This window comes from Lepisma saccharinum, chromosome 2, assembly GCF_977018435.1.
Source record: "Lepisma saccharinum chromosome 2, izLepSacc3.1, whole genome shotgun sequence".
NCBI classification, from domain to species: domain Eukaryota; kingdom Metazoa; phylum Arthropoda; class Insecta; order Zygentoma; family Lepismatidae; genus Lepisma; species Lepisma saccharinum.
Window position 1 is genome coordinate 57052294 of NC_139230.1, and position 12952 is coordinate 57065245.

The 12952-nt window shown below is 37.2% G+C and overlaps 1 protein-coding gene across 2 annotated transcripts in view; it reads left to right on the forward strand.

Annotated features, from left to right (window-relative positions):
- Positions 1-12952, forward strand: part of LOC145984049 (protein O-linked-mannose beta-1,2-N-acetylglucosaminyltransferase 1-like) — a 570971-nt gene that overhangs the window by 166491 nt on the left and 391528 nt on the right. For both annotated transcript variants that reach the window (XM_083117391.1, XM_083117388.1), the window contains exon 4: positions 1862-1911. The gene's annotated coding sequence lies outside the window, so the exon portion shown is untranslated. The remainder of the gene's footprint in view (positions 1-1861; positions 1912-12952) is intronic.

The window sequence follows — 12952 nt, forward strand, 5'->3', positions numbered from 1 at the left end:
TTAGCATGTCTACGAATAAAAATGTGTTTGAAACAAATTTTGGAATACTTATTCTCCTCCCTTATAAAAATACTACTGTTATTTCAGAATGCTGTACGCACCATCTGTATTATTTGGACCCCAGTAAATTTGATTGCATTTATCAATAGTACTCCAATATTGTAGCATTCAGATTAGAGTGAGAAGTAATGCGTTTTTAGGTTGGTTCTATGTACCGACGCTGGCAGTAAAGCTCTTGCGTGGGTGATCACACATGTTCTGTCTAGTTCTGATAAACAGAAAATGTATGTCACGACTATAGCAGCCAGATAGAGAATTTTCAAGTTAACCCACCACGTCATAAAAGAAGAGAGGAAATTACGATTTTCGACTGAATTTCATCTTTCCTCCGGAAGTTTGCAGTAAACGGAAGTTGGTAATTCGCGCTGCATTCCGTAACGGGATCTCCTCCCTCTCTTTTTTCTGAACCAGCACCCCGTGTCAGAAACGCTAGAGTGAGCCTCAATTTGCATTAACGAACACGTCTTAAAATCGGAAGCGCTACAAGTAATCGCAGTATTCCAGTACTACTCATTCCATAATAGGTTGTAACTTTCGTGTTACAGAGTTTAGCTGCAACCGTTTTCAATATTTTCTTGTAGTTGGCTTTTACCAATAAGGTAATGCTTATTTTCTTGAGAGAAACTTGAAATGCCATTCGAGTTGCAGTCGCCTGAGTTTACATCTCCTAATTCCATCCAACAAAGTCAAATTGTAGAATGTTATGTCTTCATCGTGAATAAAGCGGGACAGAGTTTGCGTGCACGTAATACAGTTCCATTCCTATGGGAAGCGTGTGATGCATTTTTTATTCCCAGAATAGGAAGGTGAACAACAGTAATATTTATTTCATACATCAGAGAGACTGTCAACATCAGAAATTTACTAAACCCGCTGAATTTCTGATGAATATCGTGAGCACTTGCTCATTTTTAATATATGTAGTACGAAGTAGTATTCGTTGTAATGTAATTAAGCTAATGTTGTTAACTATCTTGATGTACAGTAGTGTTCCACGTTTTTATTGGTGATTATTCGTAGGATGATTGAATACTTTATATATCTTATTCTTATCGTAATATAAGGTCCCATCAGTTTGGGCATTTCCTCAACCAATACTGAAATTATTTGATTTGTGTCCTAGTTGTTACCTCCGGCTTTGTTTGCTCTTTATCTCAGGGATCACGAGGTCGCACAAAGCGTAGAAATAAACAACTACTACTCCAATTGACAGCTGAGATTTATTGATACGGCATGAGAATAATTAGAAATGGAGGAATACGCTTCGTAGATTCGGATCTCGACAATAATCCAACTTGATTTCCATTGTTGTTAAGCCGAATATAACGCATTGCCGAGTTCGTAACATTTTTGGTACATACTGTACAAACGATACCTATGAAGTTCAAATGTTTTAAACTCCAATATGCGGTTGCTTTAAAATAGAATTTTAAGTAAATGAAGGGTAATAAAGTTCAAGGGCTTCACCGATTATGCTTACGACGATTATCGCTGGCGTGGACATACTTTCCAAGGTTTGTTGAATTGATGAATTTTATATTTAGGTAACTGAGGTCTGAACGAAACTTCATATTGTATAATACTACATAATGAAGAAATGTTGCATTATAAGAATTGCTTTAGGAGCTCATTTGTTATTCTTTTATGAATAACAAGGACCAGATCGAATACTTAGTCTTGAAGTTAATATAAGTTTAGTATTAAGTTGAATGCGTTAGCATACCGTATTTGTGGTGTATGATATTTCTGTGGCAAAGACATGTCTGCTCTACTTTTATTGACACTTGTTCCCTTCTTTCAGGTACCAGACGCGCATCTGTGACTTGGATTCAACGTGGTACATATCTTTCTGTAAGTATTGCATTTATTTCTGCTAAGAAGTTCTCAATTGTTTTGCTTTGACAGGTTGATTGATTGATTTGCTTTATTTTACTTTGCTTCTTGTGTCACTTTTTAGCTAATTTGCGAAGATGGGGATGAGTGATGATGTGATGAAATTGATGAATGGACATTCACAAACATCCATGCCCAGGCCAGGATTCGAACCCGGGATCCCTGGCGTAGTAGCGCGATGTGCTAAGCACTCCGCCACGGGGGCCGGCCCTTTGACAGGTTGATTCTTATTTAACTTTGAGTGCTGCAAATGATGTGTGGTCTCGGATGACGGAAACTGCAGGAAATAGTAGGTGCCCTGAAAGAAATTACTGTGATAAGGAAATTAATATTTGTAATTACTGTTTTCTTAACTTGAGCCGTGTTTATTTGCTGATGAAACATTATTTTTGCAATGAGATTGAGCTGAGAAACCCTCTTAATATCCTTTTCTAATCTTTGCATTTTCTACAGTTCGTTGAGTTCGCAACAGTGAACTTGGAAGACAAACTCAGCCGAACGATCAATGAGGATATGTGTGCATAGGTGACTGCAAAGCAAACTAATAGACGCATATGCTTTGCTGAAATTGATTAGGAAATGACATTTTAAGACAAGGGTAATTTGAGCATAGTGTGTTGTAAGACCTCACAACTGAAAGTTAAAAATCAAACACAAAATGTACTCTCAATGTGGAATCCAATCCGGGATCATTTATTAAAGGCAACAGTGTTGGTCAGTTAAAAATGTTCATGGAGTGACGTGAACTCGTATTCCCTTCAGTGGCATAAGATAAAGATCATTGAATATGAGTAAGAGAGAGATATCTCACTATCCCCACACAATGGTGAACATAAAAATATTAAAAAATATTTGTCCTTTCAAAATTCGTTGAAGTACGACCACTCTTAACATTTTGCACGTTTGAGAGTGTGATTTTGAAAAAAAAAATAATAGATCTGTGCCATAAAGACGATTACACACACACAAGTTTATCTGCATGTGCTTTTGTAGGTTCACTTGTGACGTAATTTTATAACAAAATGTGAAGGAACACTGGAGGACAGTGTTGCGCGCTGGAAAGTAACCGTACAAGATTAGGCTATTGTAAATCACTAGCTACAAGGGACGGTGCATAACTTCCTACGGTTTGAATATGCAGTAGACGCATGTGAATGAATCTAAATATGATTTGATGACCGTGTTAGAGCGGCGTTTAATTCAAAGAAGATGCAGTTAATTACATTCTGAGGATTTTCACCCAGCAGAACGACTCTCCCTCTCTTCGCTGCCACCACAAGACTATCTCTGTTTGGTCTCTCCCCAGGTCCCGTGCGGCTCCTGTGGCCGCTTGACGAGTGCTTCTCTGCTCGTGACGTGCTAATGAGTGAACTTCCTCTGCAATCTGGCTCCAGCAACGTGGCCGAGACGTGATATTCTAAGAGGGAGACAACTAGTCCTGCTAAGTTTCCCTTGGTCTCCGAGAAACAATTTCATTTACCGCGGGAGCAAACGTATCCCACGTTGTAAAAGTCGTACTGGTTCCCTGCTTCCTGCGATGCAAGCAAGCCTTTACGTGCCGGCGCAGGTAGTCTGGAAATTAAGTGTCTTAGGAATACGACTGTAGTACAAGTGACTTGTAAAATTTGCTCCCTGCAGGGGCATTTCGTGCTTTCTTTACTTACTTACACTCTAGCATTCTTATATCCGAACCTTTATGGCTGCAGGAACCTAAGCCTTCCATCTGTCCCTAGTTTGGGCAAGATCAAACTAATCTTTTCCATCCTTACCGATTTCGTTTAAGTCCATCTCAACATTATCCTTCCATCTTCGTCTTCGCCATCCTATAGGTCTCTTAACATCAGATTTCCCAACAAGAATCCCGTAAACTTTTGTTCCCTTTCCCATTCGTACCACTTGGTCTGTCCATCTAAGTCTTCTTGATTTAATTATTCTAATAATATCTGGGCATGAATACATATTATGCAGTAATATCTCTAGTATCGGATCAAGCAACAAAACCATCGCTCTAGGCTCAAATGACGGGTAAACTAGTTGGTTCATTGGCATTACTCATGTATTCATGTAGGTCAACCATGTCAAACCCAATTGGGCTGCATCTCCAGAAGTAACGCATTATTATTATAGTAGTAACAGTAGTAGTATTCTCAGTAATACTAATTTATTAATCATTAACAGTGGCACAAAATAGAAACGCAAACTCATTTATTATTGTTTGTACGTGAATCCATTTCTCATCAAACGAAAATTCTACTTCGTATTAATTATATTGTTGTAATCCCGTTTTACCTGGGATCTGAGGTCACAGGGAAGTTTCATTTAAACATTTAGGTAGAGCTTAATAATATCTGTTGGCTGAACCTGCTCCAATTAGGAGGGTAGAGATATGGAAAGTTGGTGTAAGGTTATTCACGCTTGTTCATACCTGGTAGGTGTGTGTGTTGTCTTGTCCTGATGCTTCTTGCAGACCGATTCGTGACAGTTGCCAAGGTTCTATCCTTCGACCCTCAGCTCACCAAACCGAGCGATCCCTTGCGACTTGTAGCATGCTAGGCAGCGGTAACTCCGTGTTCCATCGTCGTAGTTCAGCAGTGTAATGTGTTGTAAAGTAATTAGACTAATTATCCATGTAGCGTCGATGAGTGTCAAGTTCTAATAGAGAGCGAGCTCCGGGTAGGAGCTTGCTTTTATTATCTTAGGCGTCGAAAGGTTGTTAAACCTTTCGAACACGATGGATCTTGTTTAGATCCACGCGTTTGCCTTCCAGTTCCTTGTTTTACGGAAGTTACAAGTTAGCGCATTCTTGGGATCACTCGCTGGTCGGACAAGTTCAGGAAATAAACAAGTGTGAATATTAACATGACGAGGTTTTCTCGGTTTAATAATCTCCATATCTCTACAATATATTTGCAGTAAGTAAATATTAAGCTATTAATAACTGTATTAATTCCAAAAACATAGATGACAGTTCTTAATGAAATATGCAGCATTTATTAATTTTTTAAAGATATGCTGTATTTTATTGGTGCACCTTCAACCCATGGCATATTCAAAACGTGGTTAATAGGAGTTCATGGTAATTACTAAATTTTTATAGGTTAGGCTAAACATTTAAACCAAACCACTATGTGTCTCCACTGAGTATCGAACCTGGTACCCTTATTAAAAGGCGACGGCGTTACCACTACTCCATCGGGGAGGTATTTTTTTACAATGAAATAGGATTATTATCAAATATATGGCTATCTTGTCAGGATTCATTACTTGTTCCAGTAAGAAATATCGAAATTTGAATGCTGCAAATTTAAACCTTACCTACGTTTAAGCATGTACAAGAAGGCCAAAGTGGTCCATGAGACGAACCAATGAGGACCAGGCTGCGAGTTTGAATTGTCTAATGTACAGTCACCGGCAATAAAAAACGGACACCTATATCTTAAAATACTCGCTTCCCTGCAATGCGTTGTGTGTGTTGCCTAACTGTACGGCGATGAGCCGATTTCAATAGCAACTTTTGAATAGCAATTTCCGCTATTAGACAACTCACACATCGCCTTGCATGGAAGCCAGTATTTCAAGACAGGTGTCCCACTTTTATTGCCGTTGACTATAGTATTGCAATTACATATCTTAACTTGAGACGTGTACTGAACTTCACTATTTAGAATTTGTCTGTTGGTGAAATGCAGAAATGATTTGGTTCATTGAACTTCCATACTCTAAGTTAACCTTAGCTCAATATCAAGCATTCTCTTTTTCATATTTCTTTATTCAGTTTTTTGATCACATGTGAGCTAATTTTCGTGTATTCCTTTTTACATCTGATAGTGAAGTTGCTACTGGGAAATAAAACTTTAATGAGGCCACATTATATTTTTCTTTCTCCTGTACAGTAAAGCACAAAACATGCTTGTGTTTAATTATTGTAAAACACCACGTCCAATTTTTTCTTAAGTTAGCACCATGCTTTCTCTCAGCCTCTGCTTCCAGCATGTTATGTAGAGACATTATTCGAAAGAGCACTTTTCGCAGTAAACTCGATTAACGACAATTCTGTGCACGTATTTTATTCATCCGTACTAGATCGAATGCCTCCAACGTTTCCTCCGTCAACACTGTTACATGAAGTTTTTCCACATTGACTAAATATTTGCTCTTTTTCCTTTTTTTGTTCGGGAGGAAACTTTCTTCTCAGTGGAATTTCCTATGCATAATTAACAGGCCCTTTTCAAATTGGCAATTCTGACTCGACTGAATGGTCCTCTGTGTGTCTCATCCACTTCTCTCTCGCTCTCATCTTATCAGAGAGAAAACTATAGGCTTGTGGTTCAAGTGATACTTTCCTACGTCTTTCTCATTTTTCCTGAAGGCCTCTCGAAGGCGTAGCGACAGCGTCGTCAGCATGCAATCAAGGGGTCCCGTGTCCGATACCAGGTGGAGGCACATAGTGGTTCCTATCCCACTTTAATCTGCGTGTCCAGTCCTGATTAACCTCTGTGCATAAAGTGGACTTAAACTTTATATCGAGGGGATACACCATAAAATTTTTCGTAATTACAATTTTTAACGTTTGTTTTAAAAGTTACTCAAAAACAAGAATGGTAACCGGGGGTCGTTTGAAAAGAATGGGGTTTGCATTTACCACTTGGATTTTTCTCAGAGCTCTTTACTGCTATCACTTAAAAATCTTCATTTTCTCAAAATTTCGGGAGCATCTGTAGCCTCATCAGTTCCCCCCTATGTACGCCAGCGCTTGTAGCGACAGAAAGATCGATTGTATACAACGCATTATTATTTTTTTGTATTCTTATTATTTTGTGTCGCTTTTTGCTACTTTTGACTACTCGCAACGATGAACATGATCAGACGAAAGCGATATTGAGTTGTTAGCCCACTTTATAGCTTCGCAGATAGACTGATCGGGACTGGACCTACAGTTTAAGGTGGGATCCGAACCGATATGTGCCTAGATGAAATTGCTGAAGGGACACTCGCATAGAACATCGATGCCTAGGCCTGCATTCGAACTCGGAACGTTCGATGGCAAGATCGATGCGTGCAACGTATTTCTAGACAAAAGTGCAACCACTACGATTCCGTACGTTTGTTCTGCAATATAATATGATAAAATTTGTAATCGTGAAACGAGGAGTTGGCCATAAAACCTATTTTCTTACCTGACTTACATGTTTTCCCTTTATGTCGAGATTATAAATTTACTACTGTATGTGTTTCGTGAATGTATGTTTGCTTTCGGAGACCTTATTTAATTAGCGTCCGTTATTTTTTATTAGAAATAATTATGAGAACTCGACTCAAAATATACATAAATGAAATGTTGACTAATTTACATATTTTGAAATTTTAACATCGTGGAGACCTGTAGATTTACCATATAATGGGTAGTGGTGGTAATGATAAATTGTATGAAAAAAATCACAGACAGTTATGGCTTATCCGGCATTCGAATCTGCGACCCTAGATTTTAACAACAATGGTTGTTAATTTGAATATGTCAAGAATTTACTAGCAAGTCAGATAATTGGAGACTTGAGTGCTCTGAATTGTATAATTATATTTCGTGCTTGCTTAACAACACACATGAATAGATTTTATATCTTGAACTTGTAGTGGTACATAATACGCAAAGCCTCCGGTGGAAGTGTGCTGTTGTAAATAACAATAACTTCTCTAGCCAACATAAGTGTAGGGACATCGAAGTGTATGTTGATATTTATGGAAAGGTTGAAAAAAGTGCTTTCCGGATTTTGAATCATTCCAAGTCCAACCATGATACCATCCCCCCCTTCATTTCCGCTTTCCTTTGTTTCTTTAAGGGCATGCGGGACAGTTTCCACTGGGCTGTTCCCAAGCTCTTCCTCCCCTAGCAGTGTTGCCAACTTAGCTCTCTTGGAGCCAGATTTGGCTCTTTCGTGCACTCGTTTGGCTGTGAATTGAGGCGCCTGGCCCCGTCCCATACTATGTTGCCATCTCTGTTTCCGGCCCACATAGACCAACTTTTGCCATGATTATACATTTTGCACGTGACGTGATATTGTTATATTGGCTGCGTTTCCCACCCCCTCTTATATCCCGAGCTCCTTTTATGTATAGCGCCGTGTTGACGTGAAATTGACAGCTTTATTTTCTATTTCATACGACCATCGGTGGATTATTGAGATGGGTGATGCCGCCGGATCTAGATGGCGAAAACTAAGAATATATTGTCATCAATTTAGAGTTAACGGTATTAGCAGCGCCCTCACCCCTTTTGACAACTAACATTTCCCTGGGAGGCACTTTATCCAGCCTTCGTAATGCTAGCTCCTTGAAAGTCAGTTTTAACTCCATTTAAGGTGAAATTTAGCTCTTTTATGCGCATCAGGTTTGGCAACTGCCAGGATGGCCGTAGGAGGCAAGGAGAAATACATTGCGCTTATGGGAGTAATATTTGATTTGTTCTCTTGGGAATATCAAACTTCCGATGGAATAGAAAAATATCAACGGGAAGAGGGCAGTTTGAAGAAGTGATTGCCAAGCGGAAAAGTACGAGACGTCTCAACATTGCATGGGTTTGTCACTTGCTGTTTTGTGGAAATCTAGATTTTTTTAAGGATGTGAAATATTGACGTCACGTTCAATTGCTTCACATCTAATGTATTTTTATTGTTATTATTACAGTAAGACAAATCGTTGACACTCTATTTTGACAATGATTGTATTGTTTTATCCATGCAATCAATAATATCCAAAATAAAAAGAGCATCAGTCTTGTTAATGTTGCAATATCTGCACAGTCATAACTCCTATTAGCACGAAACAGTGTGAGATTAAAACCATAATGTATGTGTTTGTTAAGGCCTTTTGTTCATTTATATTAAGTAATCGCTCTTGTCCAATTTTATACAGAAACTGAACAAAAGCGATTAATTAACACAAATGAACAAAGGCCCTTATGATATGATTTTTTTTGCTAATATGCTAATGACCTAATAACAAACTCAAACAAACAAACTCTTGACTTCTACCACCTCTTAGTCGAGGGTAGTGCTACCTAGGTACAATCTACCCCCTATGTTTCAACTTTTCTAAAAACCGCTACAGGTAATACTAATGAATATAAAGAATGTTACAACAAGAATTGTACTACGTACATTGAACGTTTATGCAGTGACTTCAAAGTTTCCTGGAATTTCTCCCCTCGAAGTACTAGATGTCATCCACATGTGTATATGTGTGTGATTGTATTGAAACAGCTGCATCTAAAGGAAATGTAGATGTGGACATTGTATATACTACTATACTATATGTAGGTAACTTTGTATTGTAGGCTAAATATTTTCTGCAAAATTGTGATAAAAATAATCAATTTCGATACATGTATTCCTGACTGACTAACTAGCACCATAAAATATCTCTAACAAACCTACGCGGTAATATTAATTTCTGGTAGTGTTTTTGTTTAACAGAAGCTAATTTAGTTGAATTTTCACACCTAAGCGTATATCCTTTGTGTAAGAAAAATTATCGATATTTTTATCGATACTTTACACTACGTCATGCGAGATACTGAATATTGACATAATACTTTCATTACAAAAACATCAAGGTCATCTAGTAGCTATTAACGGAACCCAGACTTCATATTTGCACTAATATATGGGAGAAAGAAACGTTACATCACAACTTTCTATTAAGCTTTGCATTGTACAAACATGAAACACGTGCTACAATATAACATTCAGGATTTTTAAATCATCCGTCCGATATGCAGAAGTGAAGAGCTTCATTTCGTACTTCATAAGTGTAGAGAAATTTTGTATTGTGTATTTTAAGTCGAATCCTATTGACTGATTCCACGTCAAATCACCCAGGCCATGCAACCCACCGATTCATGAAACTTGGTGTATTTGTTAATACTACCAAGGTATAAACACATGCAAAATTTTTCTTCTCTACACCTCATAGTGACTGAGAAACAGGAGGCTAATTTTTAAAAATTTTGCATGGAGCCGAGGCCATGGTAGTGGCCTGCAGTGCTTAACAGAAAAAGTTATATCTCAGAGTCAAATCGACATATCACTTTCAATTTTTTTCTATAGTCCATATGTCTATTCCATTTAAAAAGTTGCCACCAAGATTCCTTTGCACTCAGAGCCAGAAAAAAATATTGTATTGTAAATAATGTTGATTTTGTTGTGTCAACGTCTGACATTACTAAAATTGCATTTTCACTAAAAGGCACTGCAGTTATCATGCCAATTTTTTTTTTCAAATTTGAGCTTAAAGTATGTTCTAAAAGGATATAAAATAAAATTAATGGCTTTTTCACTGCTTCTATTAATAAATATTCATTAAAACAAATTTTATGTACATCCACATGGTTTATTCCATTCCAAATCATCACAAAAAAGAAAAAAAAACTTTTCAACTCGACATTTCAGTTTTTCATTAAATTTGGTAGGATAGTAGAAGACATGAAGTAACTTACATAGGTAAAATTTTAGCCCTCAGTGATACACGGTGTTCATACAGCAGGGTTGCCAACTTTATAACAAATGGAAAATGTATGTGCTTACAAGGTCAAATACAACAATTCATAACTTTGCTTAGAATTATGGTATGACTTTCATCTTGGGATTGTTTTGAAGCTAAGGGAGCATAGTTTTCATAAAAAATATATATTTATATGAAAATATTGAAATTTTCACTTGAAGGTCACATGATGTGACCTTTGACCTTGCCTATATAAACATATGTATGTTCAATTTTGTGGGGAATAAAGTATGTTACACAGTTAAATGCAGTCTCTGTTTGGTGTAAGTTTCATTTTGGTATGACTTTGGAAACATAAATGAAACCGTGTTCAAATTCAGGTTATGACTTTTGTTACTTTATAAACATCATGTAAACATTGCCTGCAGCTACATAAAAACATTAAAAGGCGAGACGAAACAGGACATTTTATTGGCTACAGCGCCGCCTGCACACATTTCCTGTTAGTACATTAATTTATTGTAATTTTTGTTGCACCGTGATATGATACGCAAAAACCTTAACATGTTCTCAGTTGTTACGCATGGAATACTCGGGAGCATTGTGATATGATGTGTTAGGTGTCCTTTCTTTCAAGTAACTGTTTTGTCTCCAGTCGGATATAATTATGTGTAACTCAACATGTCGAGAACCAGCGACGTATAAAAGGTATTACTTCTGTTTAAAATGACAAAATACTATTGTGCCTTAGAATATTTCGGAAAAGTTGCTCCCCTTTAAATACAGTCTGCTGCACATTTATATTGTAAATATGCTGGGAGTTCATGTGCATGTCTGAGTTTACATCCTGTAGATAGCTGAAAGCCGAGAAAAGTTTCCGCAAGACCACTTTAATAGTTTGCCGATGTAGAAAACTTCTCGGAAAAATTAAGACTTTTACTTCTCCAGCTCTGTTCGCACATATATCAGTCGGGAAAGAAGCTACGACCTGTCAAAGGAACTGATGTCCTGTAAAACTCAGCTACATTCGGGAATGGGGCTATAAATCAAGCTGTAACGATGATTTACCGAGAGCCAGTTTTTTTCCAGGCTCCACGTTAAAAGTAGGGGTTCATGAAACGGTAGACGGTCGTCCTGTGTGTGTGTGTGTCTGTCTGTCTGTGTTGTGTTTGTTGTATTAAGTCTCAATTTTGCAAATCCATCAATTTTGCTCTGAGCGTTAACAAGAATATACACGACTGCATTTCATGAACTTAACTCATGCAAGAACTTTAGTGTGCGTATGTGTGTGTTTGTGTGTGTGTGTGTAAGTGCATGTAATCCATTTTTAACATGTCCAACATAAAAGCTCGGCGGTTCCTCTTACTTGTAGCAGAAATTACTATTCTAACCCGAAGTTTTACTTGTGAAGAAAACTCTAACTTTCAAATGTCTGTTTGTCGGAAATATGCTACATTACACCCACACACAATTTTGCTGGAAGAAAATGCATACTTTTATGGAATAATAAGAATAATCACGTACCGTTTATGTACAAATATATTAGATTAATTTCCACTACATTGTCAAGGAAACTGTCATTTGTCGAGCCAATTTAATGCACGTTAATTAGAATTGATAACTGATTGATAAAACTACTAAAAATAATTGAACTGCTGAAATCTGAACTCTCTAGTTAGTTCCCAAATCAATTTAGTTTTTAATTTGTAATGTATCAAAGCCATTTAACCAGCCACAAACAAGCTAGAAGTGAAATATTTATATCGCTCCATATTAAAATTGTTCTCACGAAATCTTATTAAAAGAATACAAAATACATATAAAAAGTTACAAGACACATTGATTTGAAAATCTCAATGCGTGTACCTTTCTGAAGTACCTAGAAATTACAATGAATATCATTATCTAAGGAATGAGGAGGCTAACTTGTGTGCAATTCAGGTCCAAGTTGAAAATTTCCTTTTTTCTGCCCATGAGAAAGATGATACATTTTCAAGTGTCTTCAGAAGGAAATACCAGATATTGTACAGAAAGCATAGTAAACCATACACATTAAAAAAGTACAAACCAATTCATAGTAGCAAAAATTTGTCCGAATTAGCATACAAGTTGAACATATTTACGGGGAGCAGTGTCCTTGGTCATTCTTGCTAAATGCTGGGTTACCACCTACAACGAAGGTTATATTTGGTCTTCCTTGCAAAATTTCAAATGGAATGAAAATATTAAAAAAATAAATAAAAAAAATGCAACCTGTTCTCAGGGATGCTTGTCTCTGTTGAGGGAGGAGGGAATTCCTGACATCCCCTTCTTTAATTCGCGCCCTGGATCTGATAAAAATACTTCCAAGGAATTCTGCAATATCCGTCTACGACGGATGAAAGCAGTTCCTGCATTAATATAGTTATTCTCTATAATGCACTCTTGAGATTAGGCTCAGCACTGTGGGATTATTTTTGTATTGGCCAGGAATTATTTAACTGAAAAGTTGCTTGTACCCTTT